Source organism: Apodemus sylvaticus, chromosome 23 (assembly GCF_947179515.1).
Source record: "Apodemus sylvaticus chromosome 23, mApoSyl1.1, whole genome shotgun sequence".
Taxonomy (NCBI): Eukaryota; Metazoa; Chordata; class Mammalia; order Rodentia; family Muridae; genus Apodemus; species Apodemus sylvaticus.
The window spans coordinates 37,464,683-37,483,270 of NC_067494.1; the positions used below are offsets into that span (position 1 = coordinate 37,464,683).

Below are 18,588 nucleotides of genomic sequence, written 5' to 3' on the forward strand. Positions count from 1 at the left end.
GTATGTACATTGTACATTGTAGCTGTCTTAGACACACCAGAAGAGGGTATCTGATCCCATTACAGATGGTTGTGAGCCACCATATGGTTGCTGGGATTTGAACTCAAGACCTCTGGAAGAACAGTCAGTGCTCTTAACGGCTGAGTCATCTCTCCAGCCCTATATGCTTTTCTTTTCTTTTCTTTTCTTTTTTTCTTTTCTTTCTTTTCTTTTTCTTTTCTTTTCTCTTTTTCCTTTCCTTTCTTTTTCTCTTCTCTTCTCATTTTTTCTTTCCTCCTCCTCCTCTTCTTCCCCTCTCTCTTTCCTCCACTTCTTTCTTTTTGAGAGGGTGGGCGGGGGAGTCTTGCCCTATAGCCTAGGTGGACCTAGAACTAACTACAGCTCAGTTTGGTCTGAACCTCACCGTATAGCTCAAACTGTCCTGAACTTTGTAGCTCAGGCTGGCCTTGAACTCCTCGCCATCAGCCCTCTTGCCTCAGCACTGTTGGGGTGACGTATGTGGGCCGCCATGCCCAACTTGAACTCTTCCTGTTTTAGATGGTTTAACATTTCATGCAAACCGTCTGTGAGACCAGCAAGCGCCTTGAAAATACAATACGACATAGAAGCCGAAAAGGCGAGATTAAAAAAAAAAAACCAAAAAGAAATAGCAGTATCATCTTCCTGTGTCCTAGTGAGTGCAATGGGGTAGCCTGGGAAGACACACCCACCACTGCACTCAAGGACCAGGATGCTGCCTCCCATGGTCCTGGGGCCCTGGCCCCTCCCACACTTTACTTCTCATTCCTATCTAGCATGGCGTTTGTTTGTAGAAAGCAGTGAGTTCTTTTCCTTTCTTCTTCAGGAACCTTTGGCGCACTGGTCTAGCAGAGGACAAGTTTGTGTCCCACGTGACTTACAGGCCATGGGCAATCTCAGCATGACCTCCACTCCTGCACCCTCTCTCTCTCTGTCTTCCCCTGTTCTTCCTTGTCCAGCCATTCCCATGCATTGAGGTTGCCCTCCTTACAGCCGTGTCCACGCCCATGTCTTGGCACACAGTCACCTACTGCTCAGCAGTATGGCTCAATCACAGCGCCTCTTATCTTTTTCAACTGGATTATGATCCCCTTGAGGACATGGCTCAGGCTTCTCCTCCATCCCTAACCTTCTCTGAGGACCTGGACTTTGGATCCCACCTCTTCCTATCACTTCAGTGCCTTTTACTCCCCTTTGAAGGATGCCAAGGGTCACGAGAGCCTTCTCACTGGCTGTTTGGGCAGAGACAGCCATAGAGGTCATGGAATCTCGGGGTGGGGGGTGGGGGGGCAGACAGCCTGACTTACAAATGACTTGAGACTGCAGGGGGTTAGGGTTAGTGTGTTAGGGGCAGGCAGCATAATGTTGCAAAATCTCCACTCTAGCTCGGCACTGTGAAGCAGGGCTTGTCTCAGCATTGGGTAATATAGTTGTCCTAGCTGGTGTTGTGTGTCAACTTGACACAGGCTGGAGTTATCACAGAGAAAGGAGCTTCAGTTGGGGAAGTGCCTCCATGAGATCCAATTGTGGGGCATTTTCTCAATTAGTGATCAAAGGCGGAGGGCTCCTTGTGGGTGGTGCCATCCCTGGGCTGGTGGTCTTGGGTTCAATAAGAAAGCAAGCTGAGCAAGCCAGGGGAAGCAAGCCAGTAAGAAACATCCCTCCATGGCCTCTGCATCAGCTCCTGCTTCCTGAGCTGCTTGAGTTCCAGTCCTGACTTCCTTTGGTGATGAACAGCAATGTGGAAAATGTAAGCTGAATAAACCCTTTCCTCCCCAACTTGCTTCTTGGTCATGATGTTTTGTTCAGGAATAGAAACCCTGACTAAGACAATAGTCTTTTAAGAATTTAATAGAAGAGCTGGCTTCTTGTGGCAGTTACACTTTTGACTGACGACTTCGGTTACCATAAGCCAGTGTTGACACTTAACAGGTTCGTTGGCAAAGTGCCCGATCTCTCTAGTGCCTGACTAGGTCTCAGGACATGAACATATACACGCATCTCTGAGATAACAACTCCCTAGACTGAGCATGAGGCACTAACCAATCAATGCATCCACTTACCAGTGGCAGCCAGGATGCTAAGAACCTTTCAAAATGCAGAACATTCAGGAACAGATGACTTTGGAACACCAAAAGAGTCAGAAGCCTGGAGCTTTTCCCAAGTCTTCTTGGACTCTCTGTTGAAATTCAGCAGCAATGCTGACCTCGGATCTGGAAAACAGAAGACCAAAAGGAAGAACTGAACTCCCTCCCAGATCTTCAACTTTCTAGTGGTATCTTGAGCATACTCGATCTTCTTACACAGAGGCATCTATGGGGTCTGTTACTGGATGGACATCATTTAAAGCTACTGTTATGAGACCTGGTGACAGAGCTCATGAGTGGGGAATCTTGCCTGGCATGGCCAAGACCTGGGTTTGATCCCTAGCACCGCACACATGCGTACGTGCATGCACACACACACACACACACACACACACTCACTGAAACACATCTTCTTTGTGAAATAAACAGGTACAGACTGCAAGTTAATTTCATGATCTCTCCTACAGGAGGACTTGTCTAGGAAAGTGAGTTGTTTAAGTTTTAAACTAGCCCCCTGCCACCCGGTTTACATGGTAAACTTGACAGGCATGGTGAATGTCATGTTGAGAGTCATTTCACAGATTTCAACTGTGATGTGAGTGTGGCTAACAGTCTGTAGCCAAGATTAGCTCACCAGTCTCTGGGAGGGTTGTGTAGTGGCTAAGGACCATAGCTGATCCCGTAGGCGGACCTACCCTGTACAGGATGCTATTGGTGGTGTCTTTCGGAGTAAAGTGTCATTTTCTTTGTCTTTTTTATTTGGAATCAATCATTTTGCATAAACAAACGTTTCTGGGATTTTAAGATTTGTGTCTGAGCACAGAGTACTACAATGTTGGCTGTATCAAATAAATAGGAAGTCATTGGAAAAAGTTCAGCAGTCAGGCTGTATTGCATTTAAGATGGAACGCTGGCTATCTACACATACAAGGGGACATCAAGGAGGGATACGTCCCGTTACAGGTCTTTCCGTGCGGCAAAGCTCACGAGCTTACCGTTCTGACATTTAAAATGAACACAGATAGCGTTACTCTTTCTCCTTTGGTTCCCAGTGACAAATGATGAATGTGGTTTCTGGATCAGTTCCTCCTGGGTGACATCTCTTAGTAAAGATTTTCATTGTTTTAGCTGAAATTTGGCAGTCCAAGAAGTGCGCCAACAGCTCCAAAGTTCTAGAAACAACGCTTTCAATTGACCCTTTGACCGGTAATCCAAAGCATATGTCAAAAGTTTCATAGAGAGTATCGACGTGTAAAAAGTTTCCAACAAAGACAACTCAATTTATTGTTTCATTAACAGCACACTTTCGTGCCACAGAACCAATGTTATTGGCGATAATAACTAAGGTAGATCTTGCCAGACGCTCTTTACTAATAGTTTCTTGTTTCTCCTTATAAATCACATTACCTAAACTACATGCCACAGCCCAACCTGGCAAACCAAATCTTTCATAATCTCTTCCATAAATATCGCCGACCAGCCTATCAGCTTGGGTGCTGTCACCTTCATATGCCATTTCCAGAGCCTCTTCAAAACCTTCACAGCCAGTCAATAAACTGCATAAACCAAGAAAGGTGACCCCTCCAAGGCTTCTCCCAGTCCCTCTTATAATTTATAGTTGTCTTTGGGATGGACTGCTAAAATACTGACTCCTGAGCCGATATTCCCTACCAGCAGTGGATATCTTCCAGGTTAAAAGTCATCTTTTGGCATTGTTCAGGTTCTGAGGCATTAGCAAAGTAATAGCATTCTGCTCGGCCATGGACTGTATGGACTCTGTATACAGCAAGCCCTTCCCAGGGCACTCAAGCTCACCCGGTTTGTGCAGGTGGAGGTTTCCAACTGTGCAAAAATCTTTCTTGGACTTGTAAGCAGGGTTGAATAATTTTTCTCTCTCCCCATCTGGATAAAAGTAGGCAGGCCCTGGGTTGGAAATCTGATAAAGTGCAAGTGTCCTCTTCGTCCAAAACGTGTTAAATCCTTCAGTTCAAGATGTACATCCGGATACCCGTAGATCCGTATGCTACGTTAGAGGTCAAATATTTCCCAATACTTTTTAGCCTCTCAACTTCCTCTTACTCTTCCTCTGCTGTGATAGCAGTAGGTTCAGAACATGAGAGCTTTACCAGCGTCCCTCCAGTGTCCATGCCAAACCATGGGAAAGAAGGTGTTTGGGCATCCTTGATCTGAGCAGCCCGGCAGCCTGAGGTAGCCTCACGTGCAGAGCTCAGAGAAGAGGGGAATACTCCCTAGCTGATGGAGCCGTGCTGAGAGGCCCAAGCGGTTCCTCCCCTCAGGCCTAGGGTGGGATAGCTGCATCTGAGGCCAAGGGCACCCACAGTGTACCCCATAACTCCCCAAGAGGTGGCCTAGAGCTAGGGTAGGCCACGGAACTCTCCTCTCCGTGGTCCGTATCAGCCACTCCAAACAAAAGGCCCTGGTCCCTAAAGTGTTATTTGCACTACCCTAACAAGATATAGCTACTAAATTTTCTCTTCAGTCTTTCTATCTCTGGGTGCTTCTCTTTCTACATCCTCAAGCTTAAACCAGTATTAAAGTATATTGACTAACCCCAACTCTGTTTTTAAAAAAGTCCTCTTTGGTCCATCAATGCAACTTGAGAACTTCTCTGAAATGACTACCTATCTTGGGGCAGGGGTCTCCTGGCTTTCTTTTTAAAAAAAAAAAGATTTATTCATTTATTATATTTAAGTACACTGTAGCTATCTTCAGACACACCTATTACGGATAGTTGTGAACCACCATGTGGTTGCTGGGATTTGAACTCAGGACCTCTGGAAGAGCAGTCAGTGCTCTTAACCACTGAGCCATCTCTCCTGCCCCTGTTACCTGGCTTTAACTTCAGGATTACTTTTACTTTTAGGAAGTCTCTCTATTAAGGTAAAGTCTCCCTGCTGAGCTCTCCTCCACAGACTCAGCTCAGCTTTTCCTGTTCTGTGTTTGGGTTCAGATCCATCGTTTTCTATATTCTACACACGTCGTCCCTGACTAAGACACTCCTCAGACAGAATGCATTTTTCTCTTTTGAGACATGATCTTGATATGTAGCCCTGGCTGGTCTCAACTGTATAGCTGGCCTTGCGTTAGAGGCAATCCCCCTGCCTCACCCTCTCCAGTGCTATGGTGGCATGCACCACCATACTCTGGTGTGAATACAGTTTTTTTTTTTTAAGATTTATTTATTATTATATGCAAGTACACTGTAGCTGCCTTCAGACACTAGGAGAGAGTGTCAGATCTCATTATGGATAGTTGTGAACCACCATGTGGGTATCGGGATTTGAACTCAGGACCTCTGGAAGAGCAGTTGGTGCTCTTACCTGCTGAGCCATCTCTCCAGACCCTGAATAGAGTTTTAATTCTAGTTTGTGGGTGGGTCTCTGAGAAGAAGATGCACACTTTTGTCTCTTCCCCAGGGAGATGCTGAATGGTTGGTTGGCTCTTCTCAGACGCACCACAATGTGCAGGGAGGACAGAACCTCTCTAGAGCTCAGGTGTGAGGCAGGCCTCCCTGCCATCTTGCTCCTTGTGCGTCAGAGACTCTAGTCTTCCACATATATTTCTTCATCCTGAGAGCCTTCTAGGTCATAATTGCCAAGTGAAAACAAATCACAGAACGCTGCTTTCTACTCCATGGTTAGAATAAAGTAACATCCAAGGAGTCTGCAGTGAGCCTTTTCATGATGAACTAAATCACACCAGCCATGAGGAGGCTGTGTGTGTGTGTGTGGGGGGGGGGGGGGGGATGTTCTCAGAGGCTTCTCCGTGGGGCCGGGGTGTTCACAGAGGCTCCTTCAAACATCTTTCAGAGCTCTGCAGAAATGGAAGCAATCCATTGTGTCTGTGAGGAAGACACACCCCTGCTTGCCCAGCCTCCCTAGACGTGGAAACCCAGCGCAAGCCACACCAGAGCCACTCACAGCAACCAGGCATTTCCTGTTTCTGATCCCAGGCCTTTCCAGAGCACTTCCTGAGAGGCCGAAAGCCTGACTTCTCCCTCCTGGTACGGTCTTGCTACACATAAATGATTAATTTCATGTAATTAAGGAAGCTTTTTGCAGAGAGACTAAATAGATCCAGGAGATATGCAAATGCAGATGTGGGGAGGGGCGTATTGTATTGAGGGCGCAGTTGTGTGACTTTAAAGGAATGTTTCCCACTTGCAAAGAAAACTTTGGAAATAGCAGGGACACAGTGCTCTACAATGCCATTTTCTAAGAGCCCATGCAGGCCAGTTTATTTATATATTAACGAGTTGCCTCTTTTAAAACCTTGAAAATTCCAGAAGGTCCATATGTGTGGCAAGTTATATATAAAACTTATTTATAATCTGGAGAACCTTTATATTAAACACTAGAAATGTTAATCTTTTTTAAGTGTATATTTCCTGCAGGCCATGGGGATGAACAAAGGTTTTTTGTGTTTGTAACGACCCTTGCCGACAATGTTATGAAATCCAGCCTGGTGGTGCATGCCTGTGGTCCCAGATACCTGTGGCAGGAGGATCTCAAGTTCAAGAGCTTCCTGAGGTTACAGAGTGGGTTCAAGCCCAGCCTGATCAACTTAGTGAGACCCTGTCTCAATGTAAAAAATACAAAAAGGTCTGAGGATGTAGTTCAGTGGGAGAGGGCTTGCACAGGACATGAGAAGCCTTAGATTCAATCTCCAGTACACACTCTCATACACAGATACACACAGACACACACAGTCACACATAGACACACACACAGACACACAGATACACATAGACACACACATAGACACACAGATACACACAGACACACAGTCACACACAGACACACATACAGACACACAGATACACAGAGACACACACAGTCACACATAGACACACACACAGATATACACAGACACACACAGTCACACACACAGACATACAGACACACACAATCACACACAGACACAATCACACATAGATACAGACACATAGTCACAAACACACACACAATCACACACAGATACACACAGACACAGTCATACACAGTGTCATACACAGTTACACACACTCACAAAAAGAGACACAAATAGCCACACACTTGCAAACTCTCACACACATACACACAGTCACAAACACACTCCCCCACACAGAAATACACTCACAAGGGGCACACACACATACAATCACACACTTGTATACTCACACAATCACATGCACACAGACACACACACATACACTCACCCATAGTCACACATACACTCACACACAGACAAACCGACACACACTCACACATAGATACACACACTCACACATACATACATACGCTCACACTCACAAACACACACCCCTCATCAATGGTACTAGTCCCACTTTGTACATGAGAAAAACCGACGTTTCAGAGGGCTAACTGGCCCTAAGTCAGACAGCTAAAAGTAACAGAATGGCTTCTGGCTCCAGAGTTCATCTCAGTGAACTTGTGCTGTATCACCTCGATACAAATGCTGAGAACATCACGCTTTGTCATGCAGGCAAGGACCACGTGGTAGAGTCCTAACACCAAGTAGCACCATATCCACAGGGCTCCCGAGTCTCCTCAGGGCTCCCACAAAGAAGCTGGGTACAAGTCGACCATTTCCCAGAATGCTCTGCCGCCCTCCCATCTCTATCATCTGATAGAGATGGCTTGCACATCTGTTGTTTTGTTTTGTTTTTTGTTCTTTTGTTTGTTTGGACAGAGAGCCTCCTTCATGGGTGTCAGGTTGGCCCCAAACTCACTGCGTAACTGAGAATGACCTTCAACTTCTGATCTTCCCGCCTCTTCCTCGCATGCACTGAGATTGCAGGCTGGGATTCCCCAGGCCTTTTTATATCCTGAATTGGACATTGAACCCTGGGATTTCTGCGTGCCCAGCGAGCCCTCTACCTACCTCACGTTCCTTCCGTGTCTGATGTCCTTGTTGCCCTCTTTCCACGGTCAACAGGCACACCGGTCTCGGTCTCCATTTATTCAATCACTGCAGGGCTAGTGATCTGGCTCATCCGGATGGAGCGCATGCTCAGTAGGCCCCAGTCTTGCTCCTCCTCAGCACTGTGGAAGTAAACACACAAGTAATCAGAAGATAGAAGAAGGCTTCGTAGTTGTGGATCAGCCAGGAAACAAAGGAAGAAAGCCCTGGGTTGCCATGTGATGCTTTAACCCGAAACAGAATCACCCATTTCCCCTCTGATGTAAAACGGTATTCTCTGCAAAGCATCCCTGAGGCCGTTCTCACTGTGCCAAGATCTTCGACAGAACCATGGCCTGAGGCTGCCAAGCTGTGGCTGTGTGAAAACTGTCAGGCTTGCTTCGGCTCCCGGCAGTGGTCTGGAGAAGGAGCAGGACCCCAAGTATACTGCTATTCTAGACCAGAACTTTCTCCGAGTTCACAGGAGCTGTGCCTTGGTGCTCGTGGTGGGGAGGGAGGGTCTCGCTCGGTGCCTGACTGTGACTACATAGCAAGGAGTTAATGTTTAAAAGACAACAGGATCATGAGCTGCGTGTGCACGAAGGAGGAACACGGGTTCCTGACTTCACGAGAAGACTGTTTCAGCTCCCAGGTTTGGAACCCACGGGCCAAACTTTCATCAGAAGACTGTACAGCTGAAGGAGGCCCCGGAAAAGAGATTTTTTTTTGTACAAATAAATTAAAAATACCGTTTGAGCAGTAGTTACTTCCAGAAATTTCAAATTGCTCATGCTTTTTAAGTGGCCCCCGATAGTCCTTGCCCTAAAGTCTGGAGCCCTAGACAAGAGACATGCTGGAGTGCATGCCAAGTTCAGGCAAACTGCCGTGTTCAGTGACGTGCTCATGTAATGCAATTTAAACATGACACGTTCTTCTATTAAAACAACTAAATCAAGACGGGCTTAGTGACTTACATCTGTAATCCTGACATTCAGGAGGCTAAGACAGAAAGGATGTGGTAAGCTCCAGGCCAGCCTGAGCTAGGTAGCTGCTTCCAGGCTAGCCTGGGCTAGACAGTTGCTTCCAGGCCAGCCTGGGCTAGGTAGTTGCTTCCAGGCCAGCCTGGGCTAGACAGTTGCTCCCAGGCTAACCTGAGCTAGGTAGTTGCTTCTTGGTTAACCTGAGCTAGGTAGTTGCTTCCAGGCCAGCCTGGGCTATAGAGTGAGACCCTATTGCAAAACATAAAAATAAAGAGTTGAGTGCAAGGCTTAAGAGTGTCCTCAGCTACATAGAAAGCCCAGGGCCAATCTGGTCTATGTGAGATTCTGACTTGGAAAACAAACACACATGAAACAAACAAAAACAAACAAACAAATAAATGACTAGGCCAAACTTCATTTCCTGCCCACCTCCATCATCTTTCGAGACTCAGAAGGAAAGAATGCATCACTATCTGACAGAAGATGATTTCAAGCAATTACTATTCCTCAAGGTGAATACGCCAAGGATGGAGTAGTTTAGAAGCCGCAAAAAAACAAAAACAAAAACAAAAACAAAAGAAAAGAAAAGAAATGGAAGGCAAGGTGTGGACCTCGCCTCTCTGGAGCGACACCTCGGGGAATGGACTTGGTGTTAAAGAGCAGCTGCCAACACCCAGAGGTTTCTAGGCAGCAGGTGAATTCCAAAACAACAGGGATAAAGGCAGCAGCAGGATCAGATCTGGAGTGATAGCCATGGCCCTTGGGCTGGGCACAGAGGAGGAATTTGCAGACTTAGTGTTTTCCTTGTTGAACAAAAGAGTGCTGTAAATTCTACCGTCTCTGGGGCGTGGTAATGTCTTTGTTGATTGGCTGCAGTAGGAGTTAATGAAGATGTTTGGTTGGGAGCTGGAGCGCCTAGACCCTGCTTCTGAGGATCTTCTGTTTGTGATCCCTTTTGCGAGCCTTTCTTGGGATGGGGGGTGGGGTGGTATTGGGGAGGAGGGGATCTCTCCAGCTCCTCCTTGGAGTGTCTTCTGTGTGCATTAACTGTTTGGATATCTTCTTGGTTACAGTGGCTGCTCTGCCTTATTTCCCCCCCCCCCCTGACTGCAACAGTTTGTTTTTTGAATTAATTGTTTCTTCACAGCCTCTGTTCCCAGGCCAGACTTTTATTGGATGTAGTTGGTGGAGATATCACTCCCCCACCCCCCCCCCCCGACTGTCTTGGAACATTGTTGCTGTCAGATACCATTGGGATACAGAAGCTGCAGGCTGGGGTCCCTCTTCAACCATGCCTTTCCTGCTGCTCTGTAACAACTGGACACCCATGCAGTGTGTGCACTTGATATTTCATTTGCAGTCTCATTCGTTTTTCATTTCAGAAAGATTGGACAAAGTAAGCTGTCCTTCTGTGTTAAGGGTGGGTTCCCCAAGGGTGTTATTCAGACCAAGGGGGGGCCACACTGTTCTGTGGGTACTCACCAAGATTACCTCATTTTCAGGGCTAGAACCAGGTAAGGACCTGGATAAGGGGAAGAAGAGATAGATGGTTCCTCTTCTGATTTGTCCTGTGATTTCCCAGTCGGGCCTTGTGGACTAGAATGGGGACATGAGAACAGGGGAGACCACATTTGGGGATATCAAAACAGGATCCTCAGCGTTAGTTCTGAGAGGCTGTGGGCCTCTTTGGGACATGAATTCTTTTTTAAACAGAAAAGAAAAGAAAATCCTGGTCTGGTGGCATATGTCTGTAATCTCAGCACTCAGGAGGTTGGAAGAGAATTAGACATTCAAAGCTAGTCATGACTATTCAGTGAGTTTGAGACCTTGCTGCAAAACAAACAGACAAAACCAAAAGAACACTTTGCCTCTGCTCTCAGCTCGCTGCATTTCCACTTGAAGAGAAGAGAGGGCTAGGGAGATGGGCAGGGCTCCTGAATGGTCAGTAGGAGTCTAGAAACCAGACCAGGGCCTGGAGTGGAGCTCTGGGCTACAGGGCTTGCACAGACCATGTAGAAAGAGGAGCACCTCGTGACTGCAGAGACAGAGACTGGAGTGATTTATCTACCAACCAAGGGACATCAAGAGTCATCCGAAACTTCCAGAGGTCAAGAGCAATGCACAGCCCAGGCTGTCCCATGGAGCATCGGTCAGAACAAAGCCAGCACCCAGGTATCACACTGCTAGCCTGCAGAGCTGTGGGGCAATATGTTCCTATTGCCGGCTACAGTTTATTCTGGAAATCCTAGAAAATAATACAGTCTACTAGCTGTGAACAGACTGGCATGCTAAGTCCGGATCTGGAGAAAGACAATTGTATGCCCACTCTCATAATTCATATTAAGCTTGGACTTGGTGCATCGATTTTCCTTACAAGGCTGACACATGTCACCTTACGATTTACGTGACCCTCTGTGCACAGTGTGATGACTTGTCTCTCTCCATGTGAAGATTCCCCAAATTGGCAACCACTCTGACATCCTTCACCTCATGTACACATGTCTTGCAAGCACCTGGAGCCCTTTGCATATCTACTCCTGGCTTGATTAAGCTAGCTGAAACTGGCCTGAGTCAAGATTTATACTAACCAAGAAACAGATACACAAAATAATCATGTATACCTTGCAGAAGGGGGGAAAAAAACTCAGGCCAAGGTCTCAGTGGGAAGGGAACTGCTGAAATGACCCTGAGTGATGAGTGTCTTCCTGTGTAAACCACTATTTTCAGGGTCTGTCTGTCCTCTGGCTATGGAAATCCTTCATCCCGCAAGTGTTCATAGCTTCTGAGTGGGTCTGAGATTCCCGTGGTCAGCTGCCTGCCGTTGGTGTTCTCAAGGAGAAAAGGTCAGCTTTTCAATGAAAACACTAATAGTCCCTTGCCTCAGACCTACAAGTTTCCAGCTAAAGCTAGAAGCGGTTTCTTTCCTGATTTTTCTTGCCTGGGATCTAAAGGAAGCGCTGAGGATGGACCCAAGAAGGCCTTGGCCTTGGTAGCTCACCACAACCACTTTATGCAGTGATGGGGATTGAACCCAGGACCTCATGCAAGCATTTACCACCTAAGCTACATCCTCAGCTCCCATGATCACTTTTGCACTGATAAAACTATCGGATGGGAAAGTAAAACTAATATGGAGCCTTTTGCAGAAGTCATAGATGAAGGAGACACTGGAGGTAGAAGGGTTGAGGTTCTTCTGACCCCGAGCCATTCCCTTGTTCAATTGTATGTTTTCTTAGCACAAGCTGGTAGGCCCTCAGGCTAACGGTGAGCCTCTATACTTGGGGGCCCCCTATGTTCCGCCAGGACCCTTCTTTATAGACTTTCTGTTATCACCCCTCTTTCACTGTGAGGAGGAGAGGGATTTCTCCCCCATGGCTTCCCTCACCATTGGGTGAGCTTGGCCGCATCCTCAGTGCCTTGACTAAGTGTGTAAGGGCTGGAGCACAGCCTCTTAGTCCCACCAACTTCTTGTCGGGGATTGTTAGGAACTGTGAGCTGGAGTGATCTCATTCCTTAGTGATGTGTTAATAGAAAGGCAAAGAGAATGGAGATATGTTCTATGGGGTGTGTGGTGAGGTGTGGGGGAAGGGGGTGCCTCAGTGGGCCCATGCCGAGGCATCCCTTCCCCCCGAGGGACCACACACACGACGGTATAGTATAGAATAGAGTTTATTCAGGGCATAGGGGGGCGGGTTTAAGAGGGTAGTAGAGGCAGAGAAAGGCAGAGAGAGGGAGAAAGTAGAGAAGTAGAGGCTGGCCATGACCACGTGGAGAGAGGGGGAGGGGAAGAGCCCAAGAGGGCAAGAGAGATGCTAAGAGAGTAAGAGAGGCAAGAGAGAGAGAGAGAGAGAGAGAGAGGCAAGAAGCCCCTTTTATAGTGGATCCGGCCTATGTGGCTGTTGCCAGGCAACTGGGTTGGAGTTTAGGCAGAATGCTAACACTTAGAGAGAGGTGAGTCCACCTAGGCCTCCTTTTCAATCAACATAGGACTCTCTGCCTGGGAATGTTGCTCAGTGGCAGAAGGTGTGCTTAGCAGCTTTGTCTGTAGCACCTAAATAGATAAAAATAAACACGGTAAACTTTTCTCGTTGTGGAAAATTGTACTGGGTGCGGTGTGGCATGTGTCGATGGTCCCAAACAGTTTAGGAGGCGGAGGCTGAAACCTACACAAGCCAAAAAGTTCGAAGTCAGCCTCGGTGACACAGTGAAACCCAATTTCTTTTAAAAACAAACCACAGAAACAAAGAAAGAAAAGTGTATTTCGATGAAGTTTTGGGCTGAGATGTAGCACGGGTTAGTGGAATGCTTGACTAGGAGACAGGGATCCCTGGGCTCTAACCGTGGTCATCCATGCCTGTCCTATCAGCACATGCAAGGTAGAGGCAGGAGAATCAGAAGTTTGTGGCCATCCTTGGCTACATAATGAACTTGAGGCCAATCTAGACTACATGAGACCCCGTCTTGGGGAAAAGAAAAAGCCAGGTGTCTAATCCTAGCAGTTGGGATAGAGATGCAGGAGGATCCGGAGTTCATGACCATCTGCAGCTATAGTAGTGACTTGGAGGCTAGCCTGGGCTACACGACACCCTGACTCAAAGAGACCAAACCAAACATAATAAAACAAAACTTCACACTGAGTTTTTCTACCACAAATGATGACTTGGGACAGACTTTTTGAGGAATTTGCCATGGGGCTAGCAGTTCGTTGCAGCCACTGCCAGCTGAGCAGGCATTTGCAGGTACCAGATAAAGTGGTGTGGGATAGGAAGGAGAGGAGAGTGACAACTTCTTAGTCTGGAGTGTCAGCTTTGTCTCTCCCGGAGCTGCTCGTTTGTGTGGAGTGGGCTGTTTGTCTGTCCTTAGTAAGGGATTCCACATAGGAAACATGTAAAATGGCACAGAAGTCTTAGGAAACATCCTCACATGGCCCTGCTGAGGGAACAGGGGTCGAGGTGGGAAAGAGGAGGGAAGGCGATCATTTGCAAGACTTGGAGAATTAGCTTTCGACTACATTTTCTGCTTTTTCTCTTTAAAATTGTCTGCTCAAGCGACTGCTCTGAGTGTGAAGAGATATTACGACTAAGGCAACTTATAAAAGAAAGCATTTAATTGGGGGCTTGCTTACAGTTTCAGTGTGTCAGTCCATGACCATTGTCTTAGTCAGGGTTTCTATTCCTGCACAGACATCACAACCAAGAAGCAAGTTGGGGAGGAAAGGGTTTATTTAGCTTACACTTCCACATTGCTGTTCATCACTAAAGGAAGTCAGGACTGGAACTCAAGCAGGTCAGGAAGCAGGAGCTGATGCAGAGGCCATAGAGGGATGTTTCTTACTGGCTTGCTTCCCCTGGCTTGCTCAGCCTGCTCTCTTGAACCCAAGACTACCAGCCCAGGGATGGCACCACCCACAAGGGTACCTACCCCCTTGATCACTAATTGAGAAAATGCCTTACAGCTGGATCTCATGGAGGCACTTCCCCAACTGAAGCTCTTCTCTCTGTGATGACTCCAGCCTGTGTCAAGTTGACAAACAAAACCAGCCAGGACAACCATCATAGCTTGGTCCTGGAGCAGTAATTGAGAGCTTTAAATCCTGACCCATAAGTTGGAGGGAGAGAGAGAGAGAGCATGAGTGAGTGAGAGAGAAAGTGAGAGAGAGAGAAAGAGAGAGAGGGAAAGAGAAAGAGAGAGAGAGGGAGAGAGAGATGGAAATGGATGGTTTGTGCTTTTGAACCTCAAAGTCCAACCCCAGTGACAACCTCCTCCAACAAGGCCACACCTCTTCCAAGGCCACACTTCCTCCAAGGCCACACCTCCTCCAAGGCCACACCTCCTCCAAGGCCACACCTCCTCCAAGGCCACACCTCCTCCAAGGCCACACCTCCTAATCCTTCCCAGAGGTTTCCACCAACTGTGAGATGTGGATGCCGTCAGGAAGAGATGCAGCGGGCAAGTGAGCTCCCTAGAGACGGCCCACCACCTTACTCAGCTGCAATGGGTGCGCTAGCTGAGGCGCAGCCCCACAGACTTTGTCCCAGGACTGCTTCTTGCTGCCGATGTATGCTTTCTCGTGTTTGTCATTGCCAACCTCCTTGTTTATTTGGCTTGGTGTGAGGGGACACCAGAAGATTCTCACTGCCTATAGCCTGGCACGATTACTTCCTTGGTGATAGCCTGAGGGGTTTGATGCTCCCCCTGTAGGGGAGTGCCGGGGCAGGAAGAATGGGTGAGTGGGTGGGTGGGGTAGTACCCTTCTAGAGACAGGGGAAGGGGGGATGGAATAGGGGGTTCCAAAGGGGAGACTGGAAAGTGGATAACATTTTAAATGTAAATAAAGAAAATATCCAATAAAAATAGAAATAATCTGAATACTGAAGATAAAATTAGCATATCAAATGATTTCCATGAAGAAGGAAGAAGAGGGCCCTAATCCTGGAAAGGCTTGATCCAGCATTGTAGGGGAGTACCAGGACAGAGAAAAGGGAGGGGGAAAGATAGGAGAATGGATGGAGAGAAGAGGACTTATGGGACATATGGGGAGGAGGGGAGACTGGGAAAGAGGAAAGCTTTTGGATTGTAAACAAAAAATATAGAAAATAAAAATATATATTAAAAAATAAAAATAAATAAAATACACCCCCCCACACACACACACACACAAGAATGACATGCCTTTTCCTAGCAGCTGCTAAGATCTGCTGTTTTTTTCCTTGAGCTGCCCGGGACTGCTCTCCCATCAGGGAGAGGGTAGGGATGGTCCTGGTTCTGGGTGGAGAGGCTTCTCGATGGCAGTAATGAATCTGAGCCTTTAATGGCCTAGGGCCTCAGATGGGTTCAACCTGAAGCCTTTGAGCCACATGAATGCAGCCCAACACGAATCCTAAGTGTATTGGAAACATCGTGTGTTTTCATTTAAATTGGTTGTAGAGTTTCTGAGCGTGGAGCTTGTAGTGTCGTGTCACATTGCTCCAGGCATCCTGGGACAAAGCATGAGCCTTTCTTCATAGGATGGTGGCATTTTATGATGCACTTATTGTCTTCTTTTCTCTTTAAATATTTAAATATTTATTTATTTATTTAATGTATATGAGTACACTGTAGCTGTACTGATGGTTATGAGCTATCATGTGCTTGCTGGGATTTGAACTCGGGACCTTCGGAAGAGCAGTCAGTGCTTTTAACCACTGAGCCATCTCTCCGGCCCTGAATTTATTTTTTTCAGTAGCCCATGAAGGAAACATAAATGAGATCCTAGTGCCTTGTCAGCCAGAAGGAGGGAAACTGCTAAATAAGTCTCTGAGAAAGAAAAGAGGACTCTTTCCCATGCACGAATTCACAAATGCCTGGCTATATGGCCCAGCTACACAGTATATATATACTGAAGGCAAGAGAAGGCAGAACAGACTTGGGGCTAAAATCAGCTACTTTGAGACTCCAACTAAACTGCCATCTTTCTTTCTTGCAGGGACTGGAGACACAGTCAAGTGATCCATCCAAGCCCCAAAGTAGCCAGGAGACCCATCCGCATTTGGCCATTCATCCCCAGAAAGGAGAGGTTGCTCTTCAGAGAGCTCAGCTTCTGCAGAATCAGCTTGATCCATTGGCAGAGCTGCCCAGCTGTGCCCAACAGATGGCTGACCTAGAGTCAGTACAGCTGTCACCCGCTTCCTATGTTCCCAGGGTCCCGGAAGGGAGGCTGCACGTTAGCCTGTGAGTGTCCTTGGCATCGAGGAATGGAAAAGCGGTTTAAAACTGATTGACAATTGACTGATTTAGAGTGTGTGCATGTGCGTGGAGGCCAGGGAATTTTCTGGAGTTGTCCCCCCCCCACCTCTCTCTGCCATTGGAGGCTTGGGGATTGAACTCAGGTTGTCAGCCTTGGCGGCAATCACCTTTACCCACTGAGTCACCACATCAGCCCTGGAAAAACATATCTTAACACAAGGAGCCCTGGAGGGGATCCTGGTGTCTTCTACAACCAGGCTATCAGAACATATCTGAGCTCCCAGGAGAAAGGAATTCAACTCAATCATTTCCTGTGGGATTAACGTGTGTGTGTGTGTGTGTGTGTGCTCACATATGTGTACTTTCTGTGTTAACAATGTTCATGCTGAGGCAGAGGGTTTACATGGCGGAAAGATATTTCAGGTGCTGAGAGAGAAGCAGCAGAAGCAATGAAACAAAAATCCTATCACTTTTGCTTCCAAAAGGGAGCAAAGTGTCTTAAGGAAACTCTTTGCATGGAGGTCAGGGAAGGTTTGTCTCCGTGTTAATGCTGTTGGCTTAGTGTCCTGTGATCAGAACGTCCAACAAAACACTGAACAGTATAGAGAGCATCTTGTTTAATTCCTGTGTGTTCTCTCTCTTCTCTCCCCCTTCCTCTTGATAGAATCTTGCTAATGCAGCCCAGACTGGCTTCAGACTCTCCATCCGTCTGTCTCTGTCTCCTGAGTGCTTGGATTATGCACGCGACCTACCATGCTCGACCTAGGCTGGAGCAAGTTATAGGAACAAAACTTGTTGTGCAAATACTTCCAGACATATTCTTTTTTAAAAAAAGATTTATTTATTTTCTATGTATATGAGTACACTATAGTTGTCTTCAGACACACCAGAAGAGGGCATCAGATCCCATTACAGATGGTTGTGAGCCACCATGTGGTTACTGGGAATTGAACTCAGGACCTCTGGAAGAGCCGTCAGTGCTCTTAACCCACTGAGCCATCTCTCCAGTCCTTCCAAGCACATTCTATGTGCCAGGAATTGTTCTGAGTTACCAGAGATAAGAGAGCACCTTGGCTTTCTCTTTCCCTGAACTCTGTAAGTTAAGCAGAAAGGGTCTGCAAAAGGAGATGTCAGAGTGGCTACTCGTGGTGGCATTGAGCTAGTCTCCTTTAACTTTTAGCTCAGGTTGCCTAACTGGGTGACTCGGGTGCCTTGATGGCTGTGACTCGAGGAGGTGATCAGGAGTGTGGGACAGTCCTTCATGTTGTCCTTCCCCCTGCCAGTGTAGAAATGTGAAGTTAGCATCAACAGCGGATGCTTGTTCCTGGGGCAAGCTGACGAACTGACTGGTGAACATAATACTGCCTCAGTACCACTCCTTGCGTCTCTCTCCTCTCTGGCCCTTTCCCAGTACTCTTTGCTAACGTGCCTTCACCTTTTCTATGTCTCTTCATCCCATAGTGTCCTCTTCATCCCTAGGACCTCGCAGCCAGGTGATGGCTAGACACAATTTCTACACACCTGTTATTTCCAGGTATCCAAGCTCAACTCTGTCCTGAGCACTGGTGTTGTCTGGTTTCCCAGTAGTCTCCCAAGTAGAGGCTTCTTGAATGTACTGTCCAGTTGACAGCAGACTGGCACTTAGACCCTTCTGTGGGGCTGCCATCTGTTGATGGATTAATGTCCTAAGCTCTTCACATCCCTGTAGGCCCTCGTGTGGCTGGCTTTTGCATGACTCTCTGTCTTTGTCTCCTGTCACTCTAAACTCAGGCCTTTCCTTCAGAGTGTCCTAGCTGTTCCCAGACACCACAGAGCCTCAGAGTCCTCTATCTGGAAGACACACTTCTCAGTCAGTC

At 47.2% G+C, this 18,588-nt stretch overlaps 1 protein-coding gene and 1 pseudogene across 1 annotated transcript in view; one reads left to right on the forward strand and one right to left on the reverse strand.

The window, feature by feature from the left end:
- Scaf8 (SR-related CTD associated factor 8) overlaps window positions 1–18,588 on the forward strand; it is a 210,505-nt gene that overhangs the window by 191,390 nt on the left and 527 nt on the right. The window contains exon 22 of the transcript XR_007975252.1: window positions 16,473–16,717. The gene's annotated coding sequence lies outside the window, so the exon portion shown is untranslated. The remainder of the gene's footprint in view (window positions 1–16,472; window positions 16,718–18,588) is intronic.
- LOC127673725 (pantothenate kinase 3-like) lies at window positions 3,230–12,414 on the reverse strand (annotated as a pseudogene).